Source organism: Panthera uncia, chromosome C2, assembly GCF_023721935.1.
Source record: "Panthera uncia isolate 11264 chromosome C2, Puncia_PCG_1.0, whole genome shotgun sequence".
Lineage (NCBI taxonomy): Eukaryota > Metazoa > Chordata > Mammalia > Carnivora > Felidae > Panthera > Panthera uncia.
This window is the reverse complement of record NC_064810.1, coordinates 31,942,721-31,963,670: the sequence shown is the minus strand read 5'-3', so window position 1 is coordinate 31,963,670 and position 20,950 is coordinate 31,942,721. Positions and strand designations below refer to the sequence as shown.

Below are 20,950 nucleotides of genomic sequence, written 5' to 3'. Positions count from 1 at the left end.
CTCCAGGATGCTACATAGAGTTTTGCGAACAAGTGTTTTTTCCCTCCTTTCCTTAACAACACCTCTGGTTGAAAGGTGTGTTTGCAGTGCCAAAATTAAATATTCGGGTTCGTCAAGTACTATAATCTGTGGTACAGAAATGGGTAGGTGGGAAAATACTGAAATCTCAGCTTTTTCTTGTTATCAGGTTATGAAAAATGTTGACAAACATTTGGAAGAAGTGAGAGCTGGCAGGAGTGGGTTAGGAACTGGTAGCTGCAGAAAGACCAAAGAAAATTGTCAGCTTCTCTCTCTCCTGACATTTTGCTTATGTATAGAGGAAGGGTTTACATCCCTCCTATTTTTTTTTAACATTCCTGCATAATTCGAATGGAGAGCCTGATGAGGATGTACCTGCGTTTTGAAAATTTATGGGGAAAGCAGCATTTTTGCATTTGTGCTAAATGAAATGACAGGATTGGCTCCAGGTTTCTATTCCCAGCAAAAGCCTCAGGTTCGTCTGTGACAGGACTCTCCATAGAGGTTATTTTTACCTGGCATGGCTGTGCTGTTACTGATGCTGCTGCTCTCGCTGGCAGAAATAACTTCTCCTGTGGGTGTCTCGGGCAGAATGAAAGCTGGGTCAAGGTGGAGAGGTGAAAAGAATCGTGAGTAACCAGGAATTTTTACTCTTGGTGCATTTCTTTCTCCTTTATATTTTAGAATGTATCGGATCTGCCTAGCTTTGCAGTTCACAGCATTTCCAAGAGGTGTTTTAAGACTTAAAAATAATTTTACACATTAAATATGCATGCAGAATAAATGGGCTCCACCTTCCATAGGCTCCACACATCTGCAATATTGTTCTGTATTTCATTGCAAGACTTTTGCTTGGCTTTCTTCATTAACTCTTACAATCCCTGACACTTGTAAAGACTGAGCAGATAGATCCAAAGGCCATGTATGTAAATTAACATTACCTCTTCTACATAAAGTTCGAATATGTTGCTGACATTTGTTGACATTCAAGTACTAGTTGTCTAATACGATTCCTACATCTAAGCATCCTGTTTTGAGGGTAATAAGGAAGGAAAGTTAAAAATAGCAAATGTCGTAGGAACTCTGATTTGAATAACTTAAGAGTTGAAGCTTTACAGTCGGGAGTTGCAGGTCTATACATGGATCACTCTGTAGAGTCAGTAAGTCCTTTATTCTGTGCCTATGAAAATGCAAGACCTCCACAGTTTCACCATTACATTTGTTTATGTACTTAAGGCATATAGAGTTTACATTACTGTTATAGTTTGATAACTGAATCTGTTTCTGGTATCATTGGAAGACAGGGAAATGCATTTGACATTTGTTTCCCTCTGAGCTAACTGGCCAAATTCAGCCACTGTCCTTTCTCCTTTTTACCATCCTATCAGCCACCACAGACCCCACTTCTGTGTGTGTATGTGTGTGTGTGTGTGTGTGTGTGTGTGTGTATGTGTGTATGTGTGTAGAAAGCTTACACATAGATTTATTCATCTTATCCAATTTTAGAAGTAGAAGTATTCCTCTTCTCTAAGTCTCTTGTCAAAAAAGAGATGTAGAAACAGACCCAGAAATCTGGAGGATTACTTCTTTTACATGTCATTGAATGCTCATTGGAGGCATGCCGATGAGCTTATTTCACTGGAACTTCCCCCAGAAGATTCTAAGTAACCTTAAAGCTAATTGCTAAGCTGTGTCTTTTGCTTCAATCGTGTCTTTGGCCAATTTATGGTTCTGTTTTACTGACTTGAGTAGGACCTGGAATGTTCCGATCGAATGATAAATGAAAACCGGAAGCTACACACAAGCTGGAAAAGTTACAAATTTAACCACTTAGCTTCCAGTCAAATTTCACAGTAATCAGTTATTACTGGCCTTTTGTCTTCCTTTCTCTTTTTTCCTTTAATCTGTCTCTTTTTTCTGCCTCTTGTGATTTATAAAAGGCTTACCTAAGTGTCCGATATTTACAAATAGGTTATTGGTCTTATTGATGATTTCTTCTCTGGTAATGTTCTCCCTCAATGTTCTAAGGTGGGACCGTGAAGTTTAAATTTTGTATCCCCACTGGAGAGTTCTAAAGGAGGAATTCACTTTTCCCCAAAGTCCAAGATGCATCCGTTTTACTTTATACCTTGGACTTAAATCTAATCTCTCTATTCCATAATATTTGTTATAATTTTTACCTGTCTAGCCTGATAAGTTTATAACATTTTCATATCCATTATATGGTAGTATATCTACAGTAATCTCATGATTATCAAGGATGCATATGAATACTTCCATTTAAAAAGAGGAAACGGGTATACCAAAAAGTTAAATGACTGACTCTAGAACATTGACCCAGTTAACTTACAGACATAGCTTTATAACAGAAGTGTTTAGACCTCTAATTCAGCACGCTTTCTGCTGTGTACAGCTCCTTAAGTAAACCAGTTGACTGTGGAAAGCCCATATACCAATTCCTGACAGAGCTTTCTGTCCATTTTTAAAACAATATCCTCAAAATGAATCAGAGGCTATGCAATATGTTACTTTTTCTTGGAGGCACTCTCAAAGTCTTCTTTCTGGTTGGACAAGAAAAAGATCTTTATGGGACCAGTAGCAAGCTACAAATAGCAATTTTGAGAATTTCTAAAATTAAAAAAAAATTAGGAAATAATGTTGGAAAATATTGAGGATGAGGCTATGGTCAGAAAAAAAATGGGGATGGAATTATGATGTACTAATTACTGTTAATATAGAGGTACACTTTTCTGTTTTTGGATTATATGACATCTCAAGAGGCTATTAAGCTATAATTTCCTGTATTATGATTGCTATGGTAGTTTCCAATGCAAAAAAAAAAAATCAAAACCAAACCAAAACCCCAAACAAAACAAAAACCAGAGGAAAATACAAACTCTTAAACTCTTGTCTTCAACACTTTACTTTTTAGATAAACCTCTTGGAAACACAAAATTGAGTAATCTAACGACACCCTTGCTTTGCATAGTTTGGATGAGGAGAACAGAGGCATTTCACTGAGAATTTCTCAGCTAAGAGAATACCTATGAAGTTACAGGCCAATTGATTCCCAGTATGAGTAAATTATGATAGAAAGCTTATATTCAACTTAATCTCTTTCAAGGCAATTTGTGACATATATTTAAAGGGATATTACACTCAATGAGCATTTACTTAAGTAAATGGACTCTTCAAAAATACCTATCAAATTTGAGAGTGTAGATCAGTATGTGTGTGTGTATATGTGTGTGTGTGTGTGTGTGTATACATATATACATATGTATACACACATATATATTCAATTCTTTAGAATATGTACAATTACTGAATATGGTCTTATTCTTTGACAGAAAGTATTTATCTTCCAAAATATCCATCAAACTATTATTGCAACTAATATATAAATGTAAGCTATAGGAAGAAAGGTACATAAATATAGTAGATCCTATAAAACATAATCATTTTCACCATTAAAAGTGAGTTTTGGGTGACTGGCTGCTCAGATGGTTAAGCTTCTGTCTCTGGATTTTGGCTCAAGTCATGGTCGAGCCCTGTGACACACTGCACGCTGACAGCTGGAGCCTGTGTAGGATTCTCTCTCTCCCTCTCTCCCTGCCCCTCACTGGCTCCTGCTCTCTCTTTCAAAATAAATAAACTTAAAAAAAAGAAATCCTCAAAGTTAAAAAGAGTTTTCATTAAGTATTATTATTATGTAAAATATTGACCTATTTTTAAAACGCTTCTGAAAGCTTTTCTCTGAGACAAATTTTAAAATAAACGTATTCACTATTTTTTTAAAGCTGCCATATCACCCATGGAAAAGACTGGCTCATAGTCATAGTAGAATAGATAGATAGATAGATAGATAGATAGATAGATAGATAGACAGACAGATTTGAATCTTTTTTTTTTCACTGCAAAAATGTGATTTTATTAAAGCATGGGGACATGACCTGTGGGCAGAAAGAGCTACCCCATAGATGTGATCCTTTAGATTAATTTAGCAAATATTATATATAAAGAAAAAAATAAATCTCTACTTTACAGAACTTCAACAACAATATGACAAGGAAAAGAAACAGAACATTTCACTATACATCAATGGTTAATGATATATATACCCATCACCCATTTAACCCACCCCTAACACCCAATGCCATCAATCATCAGTGTGTTCTCTGTATTTAAGAGTCTCTGATGGTTTGCCTCCCTCTCTGTTTTATCTTATTTTTCCTTCCCTTCCCCTATTTTCCTTCCCTTCCCCTATTTTCATTTGGAAGTTTCTCAAATTCCACATATGAGTGAAATCATATGACATATGTCTTTCTCTGACTGACTTATTTTGCTTAGCATTATACACTGCAGTTTCATCCATGTTGTTGCAAATGGCAAGATTTCATTCCTTTTCATCACTGAGTAGTATTCTGTTGTGTGTGTGTGTGTATATATATGTATATATATATATATATACATATATATACACACATATGTATGTGTATATATATGTGTGTGTGTGTATGTATACATGTATATATATATATATATACACACATATATATGTATACATACACATCACATCTTCTCAATCCATTCGTCAGTTGATAGACATTTGGGCACTTTCCATAATTTAGCTATTGTTGATAGCACTGCTATAAATATTGGGGTGCATGTGCCCCTTCAAATCAGGATTTTTTTATCCCTTGGATAAATTCCTAGTAGTGCAGTTGAGGGTCATAGGGTAGTTCTATTTTTAATTTTTGACAAACACCCCACACTGTTTTCCAGAGTGTCTGCACCATTTTGCATTCCCACCAACTGTACAATAGGGGTCTTATTGATATATATATATATATATATATATATATATATATATATATATATTTTTTTTTTTTAACCTACCATCTCAATATTTTCAAATGAACTCTCTACAGTTATTTTTAACCATCTACTCCTTTTCTTCTATCAGTAGCCACAGGTCAAATATTTCTTATAGTATTTCAGAGTTTCAAAATTTGTGAAATACTATGATTATTCAGGGCAGCGTCCTTCAGAGGTGCTTTGAAATCATTTAAAATAAATTTTTAAAAGCTTAACACAAAACTTGATACTATTATTCTGTCTCCAATTTTATGTTCATCTTTGCCACTTTATTGAAAATATCATACACTACACGACCCCATAACTGCTTATTACTACAAACAGTTCTTTTTTTTTTTATTTTTTTTTTAACTTTTATTTATTTTTGAGAGACAGAGAGAGACAGAGCATGAACGGGGGAGGAGCAGAGAGAGAGGGAGACACAGAATCCGAAACAGGCTCCAGGCTCCGAGCTGTCAGCACAAAGCCCGACGCGGGGCTCGAACTCACGGACCGTGAGATCATGACCTGAGCCGAAGTCGGACGCCCAACCGACCAAGCCACCCAGGCGCCCCACTACAAACAGTTCTTAACTCTTCTTTGAGAGTACCAGTTTTGTAACACTATGAGCCATTCAAATAGGCTTAATTTTTTTTTTTTTTACCGACAAACGATGTTTCACCATTTATTCTTTGTCTCTTTTCTTCCCCAACTCTTCACATTTTATGAATTTTTGAGAAAAACCTGTTGTAAATAAGTACCATGTTCAATAATTTAAGGTTGGCCTGTAGCTGTAATCCACAATACAAAGTGACAGAAGAGAGTCTTCGCTATTTCTCGTTCCCCTTTTATAGTCAAAGAGAAAATATTCTTGCAATGTGGATCGGGCCATGAGGTTGATCCCCCAAAATCAATAGACTTATGGTGAACTAAAGTATAAGTAGTAAGTTACCTCCAGTCAAAGATTAGTATCCAAGATAAGCTCAAGCAGCCTGAAGCTGACAGCACAATGCAGGCAACTGGGAAACCTGAGAAGCTGATAGGATTTGCCAGGGAGCAGCCACAGGGGTGACTGGGGCCTATCAGAGAAAGAGCATAATGTGCTTCCTGGAAGATGAAAAGGCCCATATGTCATAACATACACCTGACACTTTGCAGAACAGATCTTCCTTTCTGCAACCATGTGAGCTGCCAGTTGCAGTCCTAGGGTAGAAATCACATGCACTATGTTAACAGAGTTCATGGTACTCAAGAGGATTATCTTTTATCGTGATGCTTTAAAAATATACAGTGTGCCATACTGAAACTCTGAAAAATATACCGCCTTTCATTTTTATGGAGAACAATATACCGTTGCCTATCCACGGTCATCTGTGGTATGGCATTTTTGGAGGAACTAGTGTCTTTCCTACCATTAATTAGTTGTAAACTATAGCTGAAATCAATAATCATAATTTCAGTGGGACAATTCAGACACTCCGTTCAACGCAAGGTGATAAAGAATCATTTGGATATGTAAGCTATTATTTTTTAATAGAAGAAAGGCACAGTAAGGCTTCTTTAATAATTATAGCAAGAGCAGAACCGGAATAAAGTGGATTTGACTACACATATCTGTTTTGTCACGTTGTTTTTTTTTTTTTTTTTAAGATAAGATACATTTGAGCTGAAGCCATTCATCATTTAGTAAAATAATATTTTGCAAAAATACCACAAATTTCATTGACCTCTAGTTTTATTAAATGGTCATGGTAAGTACACGCCTTATAGATGACAAAACTCCTAATGTAGCAACACAGGCCTGTTCGACCTTTGTACTTTCCCATTTGGTCAATACTTGATTGTTCAGAAAATCAAGTTTAACTGGTGCTGACATATGAACTGCCTTCATTGGCTGACACCACATCATTGTATCTACCCCCAAGGAACTCGGGGACTGTAGCAACATAAAAGCAACCTTGTTTCATCCCATTTCTCCAGATTGCTTGCCTCTTGTCTGAAGAGGAATGCAAATACTAGATGACGGATAAGGGTTTTTACCCTTAGCTAAGTTTGGAAGACTGATGTTTCAACTTGGAGCTTACTTATTTTCTAGTTTGTATTGCACTGAGCCTCTAACACACAGTGATGGTGGATATGGTTGTTAATATATATGTAGACAAGGTAGAGGAGGCAACGCTTATAGAAGATGATTTTGCCCATAGTTGTATCGCAGAGGTCAATAACTTACAGCCGTAGCATATGAAGGGAAAGTAAATGCCTTGATTGTATGCATTCCGATGAACTTTGTCGCCTACAGGTCCTTTAGTCTCAAATCTGGGGACCGGGAGAAAGTGCTCAGCTGTTCCATAGATGCTTAAGAAAACAGCTGAACTCAGCTGTCATACACACAAATAGAAAAGCAGTTTTCCAGGTAATCCATTCTCAAACAGTTACACATTGAAGGAAGCAGGATTTCGAAGTAAACAACACCTTGGACTTCATTTTGATAAAACTAATAGAAATTAAATGTGTACAGATACTATAAAATGGTGAGTAATCCAACAGCATGAACAGAATGAGTACAACCTCAGTTTTGGTAAGTCCAGTGTCCATCCCAGTTTTTGCTCTAGAGAAATGATCCTCAGGTATTCCACCATGATGATTTTAACGAACTCCTCTGTAATTATTTCAGATAAAGTGTTTTGGTCCTAACAAATTTATGAACAATTTTGAAGAGACTAAAAGAAGGGGAGGCTATAAGATTTCCCCCCTTCGTCTTATGGTACAAATGTGAGCCAACAAATTTGGCTATGTACCTTATTTCTGTCAGTTGACTACTATTTTCCAACTGACTTTGATTTTAAAATTAGAGATTTGAAATCATAAAAATTTAGCCCAAGGGTATCATAAAGCCACACCTAAGAATATAATGTCTTTGAAAACTTATTTTGAAAAAGAGACAAGTTAAAAATTTTACTATTCACTAGTCCTCCTAGAAACTACCTATTATTTGCCATTTGAAATTGTTCTTAGGTTACAGAAGTGTTAAAAATTTTTATGTGCTAGAGCTCAGTTAGTTTTGGACAGGGTAATGAAGTAGAACAGTGTGCCTAAGGAAATGTGGTGATGAATATATCATTGCTGTAACTTGTCCAAAATCCCTGCCAATGTAGCCACATTTTTTTCTATGAATCTGTTTAACACTCTCACCATTAAGATTTTCACACTGTATGTCACGGTGGTGTTGTTTAATTAATGTAAGAAAATGCTGAGCAGACTCAAAAGCAACATGGTGTTGGTTCCTCTCTCATTTTTCCCATGAAGAAAATAATCCCCTAAATTATTAGCATTAACATCTCTAGCCTTGTTACAATCAGAGACAAAGACGGGGAAAGAATGGCGGTTCTTTATAATAAGAGATAACTGAAAAGTGGGTTGAAAGAGAGTGAGCAATAATCTGAAGACAATTAGGCAGCTCATTAACCTGAACCATTCAATGGTTAAGTCATCATAGAGTGACATTGTAACCTGAACAAAGTTTATAGGCTCTACCTGAAAGTTCCTCAGTCCCTGCCATGGCAGTTTCTTCTTGGATAAATGCAGTCATTATGAAAATAATGATCAAAAATCATTTACCATGAGAAGAAATACATGAGTTAAAGTAAAACAATGGTCGGTCCAAACCCAAATTTAATTTTAGGGAAAGCATTTAAATCTCCACTATGGGGGTGCCAGGGTGGCTCAGTCAGTTAAGTGTCAGACTTCAGCTCAGGTCATGATCTCTTCAGGGTTTGCGAGTTCCAGCCCCGCATTGGGCCCTGCGCTGACAGTGTGGAGTCCGCTTTGGAGCCTCTATCTCCCTCTCTCTCTGCCCTTCCCCCCTACTTGTGCTCTCGCTCTCTCTCTCAAAAAATAAACAATAAATAAACATTAAAAAAAACATTAAAATAAAAAACATAAAAAAAAAAGGAATCTCCAGTATGTTTCAAAATCATTGTGTCATATGGAGTCTACAAGAGCAGGTAGCCTGGAGTTAGGCATACCAAGGTCCAAAACCATCCTTCTACCTCGATGTTGTGAGAACTGACATGATCTCTCTGTGTCTCTCTTTCTGTTAAGTGGAGATGACCATATGTTCTCTCCAACACGTTGTGAAAATCTACCACACTGGTTGGGACGTTTGAGGACACAAATATTCTAAAAATGGTGATTCTGATTGTTGTGATTATAATTGCTTATTGGTATTGTGATTATTAATTTAAAATGTTTATTTCCTCCGAATGCCTCTTTATCTGTTGCACATTCATCTCTGTAACATTTATCAGCAGGAAGATAGCACTTTGCTGAGAGCATATTGCTTGATTGGTACAGAACCTGTATCACTATATGCAGTGGGAAAATGTAACATAAAGATGGCGGTGAAAGAAAGGGTGATATCTATCTATTCCAGTCTGTAGCATCAAAAGATGATAGGGAAAGGACAAAAGAGAAAAATAATTAGGGTATATTTTAATGTAATAAGAAATTTTCTCCGGGCTGAAGAAAAATGAAATTCAAGTCCAACTACAAATTTCGTCTTTTTTATGTTTACTTTCTCTAATTCTCACATAAATGCATACGGTACTGTGGCATAAGTGCTGAGAAAAACAATTATCTTGTATTTTGAGATTTATACTCGCAAAACTTAATATAAAACACACTGACAAGGGGCGCCTGGGTGGCTCACTTGGTTAAACATCAGACCTCGGCTCCTGATCATCAGTTTTGTGGGTTCAAGCCCCATGTCAGGCTCTGTGCTGACAGCTCGGAGCCTGGTGCCTGCTTCAGATTCTGTGTCTCCCTCTCTCTCGGCCCCTGCCCTACTTGTTTTCTGTCTCTGTCTCTGTCTTTCTGTCTCTCAAAAATAAACATTAAAAAAAAAATTTGAAGACGACACTGACAAATCGGTGATATTTCGTATCAAACGATTGTAAAAATCAAAAAGAGTCAAGATGTGGTTAACAAATACAAATTGGTAATCAGTTAAACAATATGTTATACACATTGCACACACATACCCACCCGCATGTACACACACATACATATATAAAATCTGAGTATAACTATGGTTTATCTCCTGAAGAGTTACTTGAAACATCACATAAGGTTCTCATAAATGATGCCAGGATTAAATGTGGAAGAAAATTAGTGAAATTTGTATGTTCTGTTTTGCCAAAAATTCATTTTATTTTTATTGCTAAGTAATATATTTTCATTTTATATGCTAGAAAGTATTGAAGATGTTTTGGTTTTATTTGCAGAGTATCCATATTTATCACCCCCTCTTTTTTCTGACATTCATGATTAAGTACTAGGATGTGCTTCAGTGATCCTTGATTCAGGAGGGATTATGTTTGTGTTTACAAATACAGGTTGAATGGGTGTGAGTATTCAAAGTCACTTAAATTCTTTCAGGAACTTAATTAATTAAAATACCTCAAACTGAAGGGATCCTGTCTCTTTCTCTTCATCATCTAAAATGTTCATCTATATAGGGGTGCCGGGGTGGCTCAGTCGGTTAAGTGTCCGACTTCGGCTCAGGTCATGATCTTGCAGTTCGTGAGTTCGAGCCCCGCGCCAGGCTCTGTGCTGACAGCTCGGAGCCTGGAGCCTGCTTCAGATTCTGTGTCTCCCTGTCTCTCTGCCCCTTCCTGCTCATGCTCTGTCTCTCTCTGTCTCTCAAAAATGAATAAATTTAAAAAAAAAAATTAAAGGTTCATCTATGCAACATTAGACATTTTCTCAAGACCTTAATTTTCCTTCCTCTTTTGTTAAACATTCCTTATGAGGAACAAAGTAGACCCAACTCACATTTATAGTATCACTCTCAGGAAATTTTGAGGGGCATGTAGAACAATGAGGGGCATGTAGAAGGAAAATAAATCCATTCTTATACCTTTTAGCCTTTAAATTATAGCTAACTGTGGCATCTTCATATTAAAACCCAATTTAGCAACACAGTTTAGAGAGACTGGTCTATAATAAGTAAATAAATAATGAATTAATGGATACTAGGGCATTTGCTTTTTTTAAAAAAAAAATCATTGATTCATAAAAACTAACCACTAAATAAAAAATATAATTTACAAATGATTAACTTTTAACAAAATAAAACAAAGCAAATGATTAACTTTTGACTAGAAACCCATTTTGAATTTTCTTCATTATCTCAAATTTTAAAATGAGTGTATATATTTCCTCAGCTTTTAATCTGTGTTCTGGTAAGAATTCAATACATATTCATTAAGTAATAATTGATAACAGTGATATTTCTTCTCTTTTTGTCAAATTGTATTTCTAAAATTAAAATTATTTATTACAAGATGAGTGGGTTCAGAAAAATCTAAGGAAACTAAGGAAAACTAAGAGGATAACTTAGAACTATCTTTACCAAATCATCGACTTACTAAATAAAACTCAGTCACTTAGACACCAATTAGCCAAAATTCTAATATTGATTAAAGAAAAACAAATACTTTATGTCTTTATCTAATATAGTATCCTTATTTGTAGAAACATTTACTTAGAATATACATTTTGAGAATTTATATATTTTTGCCCATATGAGACCCATACTGTATAAATTGGCATATAGTATTCTAATATAAATGCTTGGAAATCAAGTTCTCATTCTTGGGGCACCTGGGTGTCTCAATCAGCTATGCATCTCACTTTTGATCTCAGGTTTGTGAGATCAGGTCATGACCTCACGGTTTGTGAGATCAGGTGCCACATGGGGCTCAGCACTGACAGCACAGAGCCTGCTTGAGATCCTCTGTCTCCCTCTCTCTGTGCCCGTCCCCTGCACTCATTCTTAAATACTAACTTGTTATCAAACTTGAGAATAACTGAAAATTACTCTTGTTATGAAAGTTTGCCCTGAGGTTTGTAAAGTGAAGTAGCAGTAAATTAATAAAATAGAAGTGCAGAAAGTTTTAGTGTGTTAAAGGGAGTTGAGTAAAATGTGTTCACATAATAATTTTTACAAAACCTAAAATGTGAGGGTGGCTTGGGGGATTCATATACAAAATTTTATCAGATGTTGTGTCAAAAGAAATGCAATTAGAACATATGTTTCCCTGATATTATCAGTTGTTAAATATGCAGCCTGGGGTGTGTGTGTGTGTGTGTGCGTGTGTGTGTGCGTGCACGTTGGGGGGGTTGTGATAGATATATTTCTCATAGAGTGGCTCAGGAAATTCATAGAAAAACTTGGAAAAATATTTTAACACTTTGGTTCATATGTATAGGAAATAATGTAAACTGTTGGATTTATTTTAACTGATTGCAGTATTTTTCTAATTTAATAGTTTGGCTGAGAACTCACATTTACCATATTTTGACATAAATTTACATTTGGTGACATAATTTGGAGAACTGATCAGCACACACCAAGCTTTTCTGAATAAGTAGTTAAATATATAACCAGGGTAAATGTACACCCAATAAACTTAAGTATTATGAGTCTGCTTGGCAACACAAGGATCCAGTGTAAGTGAATCAGCAACTTAGGTCTTTAATGTCATTTTTGGATCATGTTTGGAAAACACCTGTAAAAAGTCTATCACAATTTCAAGAATAAAGGACAATGTCAGTGTGTTTCACAGTCACATTCATGTAATGTTATATAAATAGAAAATGAAAATATCTACAGGTGGAAAAATATGAAACACCTTTTCATTTATGCTCAATGCAGTGAGCCCATGCTCTTCTGTCAACCTGAAATCATCAGGGTTTTTTTTCCTATTAAAAACAATCTTGATGATTTAAGGTAAGTTTTATAGAGTGTTAGATATGTGGTCATTTTCAGCTTATAAGTATTTTGAGGTATTCTGGCAGTTCTCAGAGTGAACGTGCATATGCTAGGATGTGCATAATCAATCATCTTTGATTCCAAAATATAGGTTTAATCGGGATAGATTCACTCATTGAATAAATTAATAGACCTGGAAGAAGTGATAAGCATGTAAGCTCTGTTCCTATCAGAGGAAAGAATGTTCCAAAATGAGGGCACAGTAAATGCAAAGCGTTGACTATTAAGAGCGTGCGTGGCTTATTTGTGGGAGTGTGCCCGGAAGTCACTGTGCCTGGAGATGAGAGGGAGAGTAAAGGAGGAAGCCATCATGTAGGGCTGGATAGGCCAATGTAAAGATTTGAGATTTTACTCTAAATGGAATGAGAAGGCCCTGGAAGGGTTTCAACAAAAGAATGAAATCATCTGATACTATCATAGAACCGTTCTGGTTATGTATGCGCACAAAATTACAGCATCTCACATTTCTCTATTTAATATTATGTCAGAGGAGCTACCAGCCTGTATAATCACACATCTGGGAATGTGTTATTGATCAGAAGACCCCAGTGGGCAGGCCTGACTGGACTCTGGCACCATGACCTACACTCTTTCTTAGCATGAGCGATGGTTCTCAGTGGGGGGTGCTCTAGTCCTCTTAAGACAGATATTCTCCATGGAGAAAACTTTGACCACAAGAGTGAGAACATTTGATCATATGATGTAAAAAAATCATGCTTTTATATGTATAGAGCACATCTATGTTAAAATTTCATTGACAAAGCACCATTAGGATAAAGGTATTTAAAAGGTTCTTTGGGGGGTGGGTGATAACAACAAATGAAAAAATGGGAATCACTAATCTTAGCGATGGTTCAGAAATCTGCATGGACGTTTCTTTTTTGTAATTATCAAAGAGGATTGGTGTCAGCATTTAGTCAGTAGAAACCAGAGATGCTACGTGTCCTGCAATGCTTAGGGTGGATCTCCCAAATGAAAAATTTTCAAATAGCCCACTAAGAGTCCATGTAGGCAAAATTCTGGTTTTAATTATCCAAGTATAAAAGTTAATTCTTTTTTTTTTTCCTTCCATAGTCATTCTTACTATACAACTACCTTATGGAAGGAGGGAAGATTTAATTATTTTGCTCAGATCATTACATCACAAAGGTTTCATTTTTTTTTTTTGCATTGGATTCAATAATTGTCACATCCACAGTGTTTATATAGGCACAAACATCTGATTATTTCATTGTCTTCAATATATGACTTTCATGTATATTTAAATCCACATGATTTTACTAAAATTCATTTAAAAATTTTTTTCATTACATGAGAGCTTATTACATACTTATTTTCAGGACAGTAAAAAGTATACTTAATAGGGTGTACTGAACGGAAGGAAGAAGCAGAACAAGGGAGACAACTCTTGATTCTTCAAATTGTAGAAATGAAATGTTTAAGAAAAAACATTTAATCTTATTCTTGCACTATCAGATAGAAACTTGGCAGAGGATAATAATAATTAAAAACTAATATGGAAAAGTAAAAATTGTTTCCTTTCTAAATACTAACCAACTGGTAATTGCTAACTATGATTTTTTTTCTTTAATTTATTAAATGGACCAGTCCTATTATAAATACTTAATCCATTTTAATTTATTTAAATTTTTCAGTACCCAGAAGGTTTTCCTGTTTTACAGATGAAGAGTATGAGGCACAGAGATTAGGTAACATAGTCCAAAGCACATTGCTAGGAAGTGCTGGCATTTAACTAGAACGCCCTTGGTTCAAGTTATATCATTGTCATTTGACTGGTATCGGGCTTCCCCAGTTTCTGAACGCTTGTTCAGTTTTATGGAATATTCCAGTGCACAGTATCTCAGGCTTCCTGATGTTGCATGGGTCATGGTTAATTTGTCCAACTGCTTGCCTACTTGTTCATTTGGCTGCTCGTTTTGAATTTAAGGTGAAGTTGTTCATTTTTGTTTCATAAACACGTAAGGATTTTTTTGTCAAATTGTTGTGTCTGATCACTTAAAGTTGGTCTTAGTGACTCTTTTCTGTCCAATATGCTTACCCTTTTCTGATGTTTCTCCAAAACTAGAGTACCCTAGGAGAGTTTTGTCCAATATCACAGATGGTAAAATATTTACCAACTGAAAAATAGTATTGATCGTTGCAGCAACACAGCTAATGAGCGTGTCTAGTTTCTGAACAGCATGTTTGGCTGCAGTCTTTGGAGTCTATTGATTAAAATCATAGCAAACACAACAAATGTGTATATGCCTTAAGACTTCCAAAATGCTTCTAAAGTTTTATAAACTAGAAGTATTCTTGCATAATATATTTGAAGAAATTACTGTTTCATTCAATATATTTTTAGTCTATTTTTCACAAAGAATTTTTTCCCTCTTTGGTCATCAGTGAATATGTTGAATGAATGACAGATGGACTGATATCTAATGACAGAGGGTTAGTTAAATAAATTGGAACATAGTCCTAGTAGAGTCCTACAGCAAGTAAAGTGATATTATGAAGGTTTCTCCTTTATTAATAATATAAAAACTCATACTGTGATATGCAAGAAATAGGATGTAAATTTTTTATTTAGTGTACTTTCCAGCATATAAATAAAAGTGGATGCCTGCGACTAAGAGAAATATTAGAAGGAAATGTATGTAGATGTTAACACTGATTGGAATTGTAAGAATATTACTTCCTTCTTCATATTTTGAGAATTTATACAGTGTACATATTATATTGAAAGGAAATAATACATTGAATGTATTTCTTCACATGTATTTCTTTTCATCTTCCCTCTCACCAAACCAGAGAATTTTTATCCAATGGGGTCCTGAAACGTGGAGATTGATGATGCAAAAAATTGCAACGGTTCTGCTCTAAAACACTAATACAAGACACTATCATGTTGTTTCTTATTATTTTATATTATTTAAGTTTATTTATTTCGAGAGAGAGAGGCAGGGAGGGAAGAGAGAGAGGGAGAGAGAATCCCAAGCAGGCTTTACACTGTCAGCATAGAGCCGGTTGTGGGGCTAGAACTCACAAACCATGAAATCATGACCTGAGCCAAACCCAAGAGTCAGACACTTAATTTACTGAGCCACCCAGGCATCCCTCTAATTTTAACTATTAAAAATAGAAATGATATTCTACTGATGCAGATCCCATAAGTTCTGGTAGGAATAATTAATATAGGTAGAATTCCATTTTGTGTCACCATAAGACATGCATTGCACTAACAAAATAGAATTTATATATCAGAAAATACATATAGAAAGATCTGTTAAGATAACTGATTATGATCATGATTCCAATTTTAAAATATTTTATTTTGTTTTAATGCTTACTAGCACCTGCCTATTAATATCCTTAAAGATGATAATAAGTTTAATTTTCATAGAAACATTTCTATCAGGAATAGGAGGTCCAACAATAATTTCACTTACTCCATTTCACCAAGAAAGAATATTACGGTTATTAAATTGTATCCATCAACAATATTAAAAATGCATTATGAATAAAATGTAATACTTTATATGTCTTCATATATAGTTGTTTTCTTATTTCCAGAATGTTTTGTCAAAGAATATATGAATATATTTTTGACATACTTATGTAAATATACATGTATACATGCATATAGCACAGATATAAAATAGAAAGTATATACAGTGAATTATTTCATTTAATGTGTTTTATTCTTAATTTTATTAACTTTGATTTACTTTTGAGAGAAAGAGACAGAGCATGAGCAGGAGAGGGGCAGACACAGAATCGGAAGCAGACTCCAGGCTCTGAGCTATCAGCACAGAGCCCAATGTGCGGCTCGCACTCATGAGCGGTGAGATCATGACCTGAGCTGAAGTCAGACTCTTAACCGACTGAACCACCCAGGCACCTGTTAATGTGTCTGATTCTTAAAGAGCCCTGTAAATAGCAACTAGATATTTAGCAATTTGCTAAAGTTTGCTTAGTTTATTTGCGCTTTCTATCAAAATTAATTCATCTTACTGCATCGTTTTTTTATGTGAATAGGAAGATCAAATGGTGAGGGCATTTTAACTGGACATATACACATCCTTAGCTCCTCCTTAAATACAAGCTACATTACTCTTTTCTGACCTGAAATTTTCTCTTTTGTGCCAGCTCTCTTCCAAAAACTTTAATTAAACAATAACAACAACAAATTCAAGATCTTACACCAAAACTTAGAGCTTATTTGCATCTAACTTCTCTTGATTTGCTCCACATATCCCTGGTCCTGTCCTCCTCTCTTCCTGCAGGACTGAGAAATATCTAAGGTCACAGTCTTCATTCACTGCCCCATCATTTCTTTGCCCCTGGAAAGTCCTGAAGCCTGCAGTTTTGCATGAGCTGCAAGGTTTGGTTTCGGTTTTGGTTTTTCTTATGTTTTTCTTCCAAGAAATGTCATTTTAAATGAATTTTATTTAAATTCCAGTTAGTTAACATATAGTGTAATATTAGTTTCAGGTGTAGAATTTAGTGATTCATCACTTACATATAACACCTGGTGCTCATCACAGCATGGGCCCTCCTTACCCATCTAGCCCGTTCCCCTGCCCACCTCCCCTCCAGCAACCCACAGTTTGTTCTCTATAGGTAAGAGTCTGTTTTGTGCTTTGACTCTCTCTCCTCCCCCCACCATGTTCATTTTTTTTCTTAAATTCCACATAGGAGTGAAATCATAGGCATTTTTCTTTGACTTATTTCACTTAGGATAATAGTCTCTAGCTCTATCCACATCATTGCAAATGGCAAGACTTCATTCCTTTTTAAGACTGAGTAATATTACCTTGCATATATATACCACAACTTTTTTATCCATCCAGCAGACAATGGACATCTGGGCTCTTTCCATAATTTGGCTATTGTTGATAATACCAGTTATAAACATCAGGGTGCATGTGCCCCTTCAAATCAGCATTTTTTGTATCCTCTGGGTAAATACCTAGTAGTTAGTAGTGCAATTGCTAGGTCATAGGGTAGTTCTATTTTTAACTTTTTGAGGCACCTCCATACTGTTTTCCAATGGCTACACCAGTTTACGTTCCCACAAACAGTGTCAGAGGGTTCCCCTTTCCCCACATCTGCTGATTCCTGTGTTGTTAATTTTAGCCATTCTGACAGGTGTGACGTGATACCTCATCGTAGTTTTGTTTTATTTTTCTATTCACTTAAGTTTGCATCATAACCATGGCAGCATCTTCAGAGTTCCTCCACTTTATCCCAATGGTCAGGTTTTATTGACCTTCCCAGTACAACTGGAATTAGTTACCCATCCCTTCAAAGCTGACATTTGGCATTTCCCTTCCCTTGCTTGTTGATTATACAACGTTTTGTCAGACACATCTACTTTTTAAATGTTTGTTTGTTTGTTTATTTATTTATTTATTTATTTATTTTGAGAGAGACAGAATGAGAGTGGGCGAGGGGCAGAGGAAGAAGGAGAGAGAGATTCTTAAGCAGGCTTCATGTTCACAGGCTCAGGATAGAGCCTGACTCAGGGCTTGATCCTGCAGCCATGAGATCATGACATAAGGCAAAATCAAGAGTCAGATGCTTAACAGACTGAGCCACCCAGGTGCCTCCAGACACATCTATTGCCTGATAAAAAGGTATCCTGTTGGGGCGCCTGGGTGGCTCAGTCGGTTAAGGGGCCGACTTCGGCTCAGGTCATGATCTCGCGGTCTGTGAGTTCGAGCCCTGCGTTGGGCTCTGTGCTGACAGCTCAGAGCCTGGAGCCTGTTTCAGATTCTGTGTCTCCCTCTCTCTCACCCTCCCCTGTTCATGCTCTGTCTCTCTCTGTCTCAAAAATAAATAAACGTTAAAAAAAATTAAAAAAAAAGGTATCCTGTTGATAAGACTCCACTTAAGCATAGCCCCCTTTGCATTGAAACATTCCTTTCCCATCAGTTCTCCCATGTCTGCCATTTGTGATGGAAGTCTTGGCAGGTTATTGTAACAATCACTTTCTTTAGGGTACACCTACTCCATTGTAATTTTCAGTAATGCCTAAGATTTTAATTATGTTCTGTTATAAAGATTCCCAGATTTGCTTTTTAGTTCTCACCTCTATTTAATACCAAACTAATAGTTTCCAAGAACCCAAATATGCTTATTTTTGTTTTATTTTCCTCCGCTTCTCTGCACATCTCTCTTCTGTGTCAAGTGGCTTTAAACTAATTAAATAGTGTTTGCATTATATTCCACATTAGGCCTTGTTCCTGTGTTCTCTCTGTTAGGTTTATAGATTTTAGAATATCCTTCTCTTGACCTACCTAAAAACTCTTTTCACATTCCTTTCTGGCTTTTGTTCCCGTTTTCTTAACAGCAGTGGCCGATATCCATTGTTTCTTTAGCCACAATATTTTCTTTTGTCTTAATTATTTTCTAATTATACATAAGTAGAGATTTAATAGGTTTTCCAGGTTTGCCAACATTTACTCCATACTTTCTGGTTCCTCTCCTCTCTCACCAGCGACATGGCCAATCCTCTGCTGTGTTGACTGCACTCAGGTAAAATGATTTACTATGATTTTTGGGATACTTTCATTTGTTCCTCTTACCATAATGTCACCTAGAAAACCTTAAGCCAATTCAAAACTACTCCTAGATAGTATTGAGAATTGTTAACCAGGACGGCTGGGTGGCTCAGTCGATTAAATGTTTGACTCTTGGTTTAGGTTCAGGTCATGATCTCACTGTTTGTGAGTTCGAGCCCCGCATCATACTCTGTGCTGACAGTTCAGAGCCTGCTTAGGATTCTCTCTCTCCCTCTCTCACTACCCCTCCCCTGCTCATCCTATCTCTTTCTTTCCATAACTCTATCTCAAAAATAAATAAACATTAAATGAATTAAAAAGAATTTTTAACCCTTTATCTTTCATTGTAAAGAAAGAAAATATACATAAGATATATTTTGAGTCCATCTTAGAAAACTAACTGCTGCTATAGATCATTTTATGCCATGTTTCAGTGTTACTGTAAAATTCCAAATTACTTTAGGTAGTGAAATCTTTGAGAAATTCTGATTGAGAAATTCATCATAGATTAAAATTTCAAACTGTATTAGGAATTCATTGAATTGTCAAAATGATTTTTAACTACTAAAACTAGAATGACTCAGTTCTTTTGAACGTTTGGCATTCTAAAAAATTTTGAATGAAGTTTATTTACATGTAACTCTTTGCCCTGAGTAAATAAATCCATGAATTCCATGCTAAGACCTACAATGGAATTTTCTTTCTTTAGATAAAGTTTTAGAACTAGTCATTGCCTTAGAATGGTGCTGTGTATATTGGTATAATGAGTTGAAAACCAAACATTTTATTTTTATTTTTTCTTAATTTTTAAAAATTTATTTATTTTTGAGAGACAGTGAGACAGACCATGAGCAGGGGAGGGCCAAAGAGACGGGTGAAGGGGACACAGAATCCGAAGCAGGCTTCAGGCTCTGACCTGTCAGCATAATTTTATTTTTATTTTTTATTAATTGTTTAAAATTTGTTCAAACTTGCCATATGCTGAGATATAATAACTAGCATCTAAAAAGACCAGATTCTTATTAATTTTCCATCCATAGACTTATATAGCTACATATACTGTGGGTTATATGAAAACAGTTTTCAAAATAATTTTAATTGTCAAACTGTTAATTTGCTATAACTCTGTTTTCTCAAAGTATCAGTAGGGTTTACCTTGTACATTAAAGTGCATAAAGGGCTATTCTCATGGGTAATTTCTTTGTCAATGTAATAACCTCATAGATACGTGTCACTCTTATCATCCGCATATTCAGATAAGGAAACTAAAGTATAAAAGTTTAAATATAATCTATATTCGTACACCATATTTAGCTACAGTAAATAATTGAGCTTGACCTTAAAGCTATGTCTTGTCACTTTTAATTTAATGTTGTTTTCTCTAAAACTCTTTGCTGAAGATACATGCAGCTACTACATTGCATAACTGGTTCTACACAGCAGTAAGCTACAGAAGCTGTAAGACTTCAGAGAGACACGGCTTGATGACAAATGTAGAATTATCATAGGACTAACAAATCACACAGAAAGGGTTATCCAAAAAATTAAGTCTCTTCTTTGAAATAAGAAAAGTATTCGGAGAATGAGAACATTACTACAGAAGTCCTATAATCTTACTCATAAACCTCCTGATATATATATATATATATATATATATATATATATATATATA

At 35.6% G+C, this 20,950-nt stretch overlaps 1 pseudogene; it reads right to left on the bottom strand.

The window, feature by feature from the left end:
- Positions 1–489: 489 nt before the first annotated feature.
- Positions 490–20,950, bottom strand: part of LOC125921531 (uncharacterized) — a 67,947-nt pseudogene continuing 47,486 nt past the window's right edge.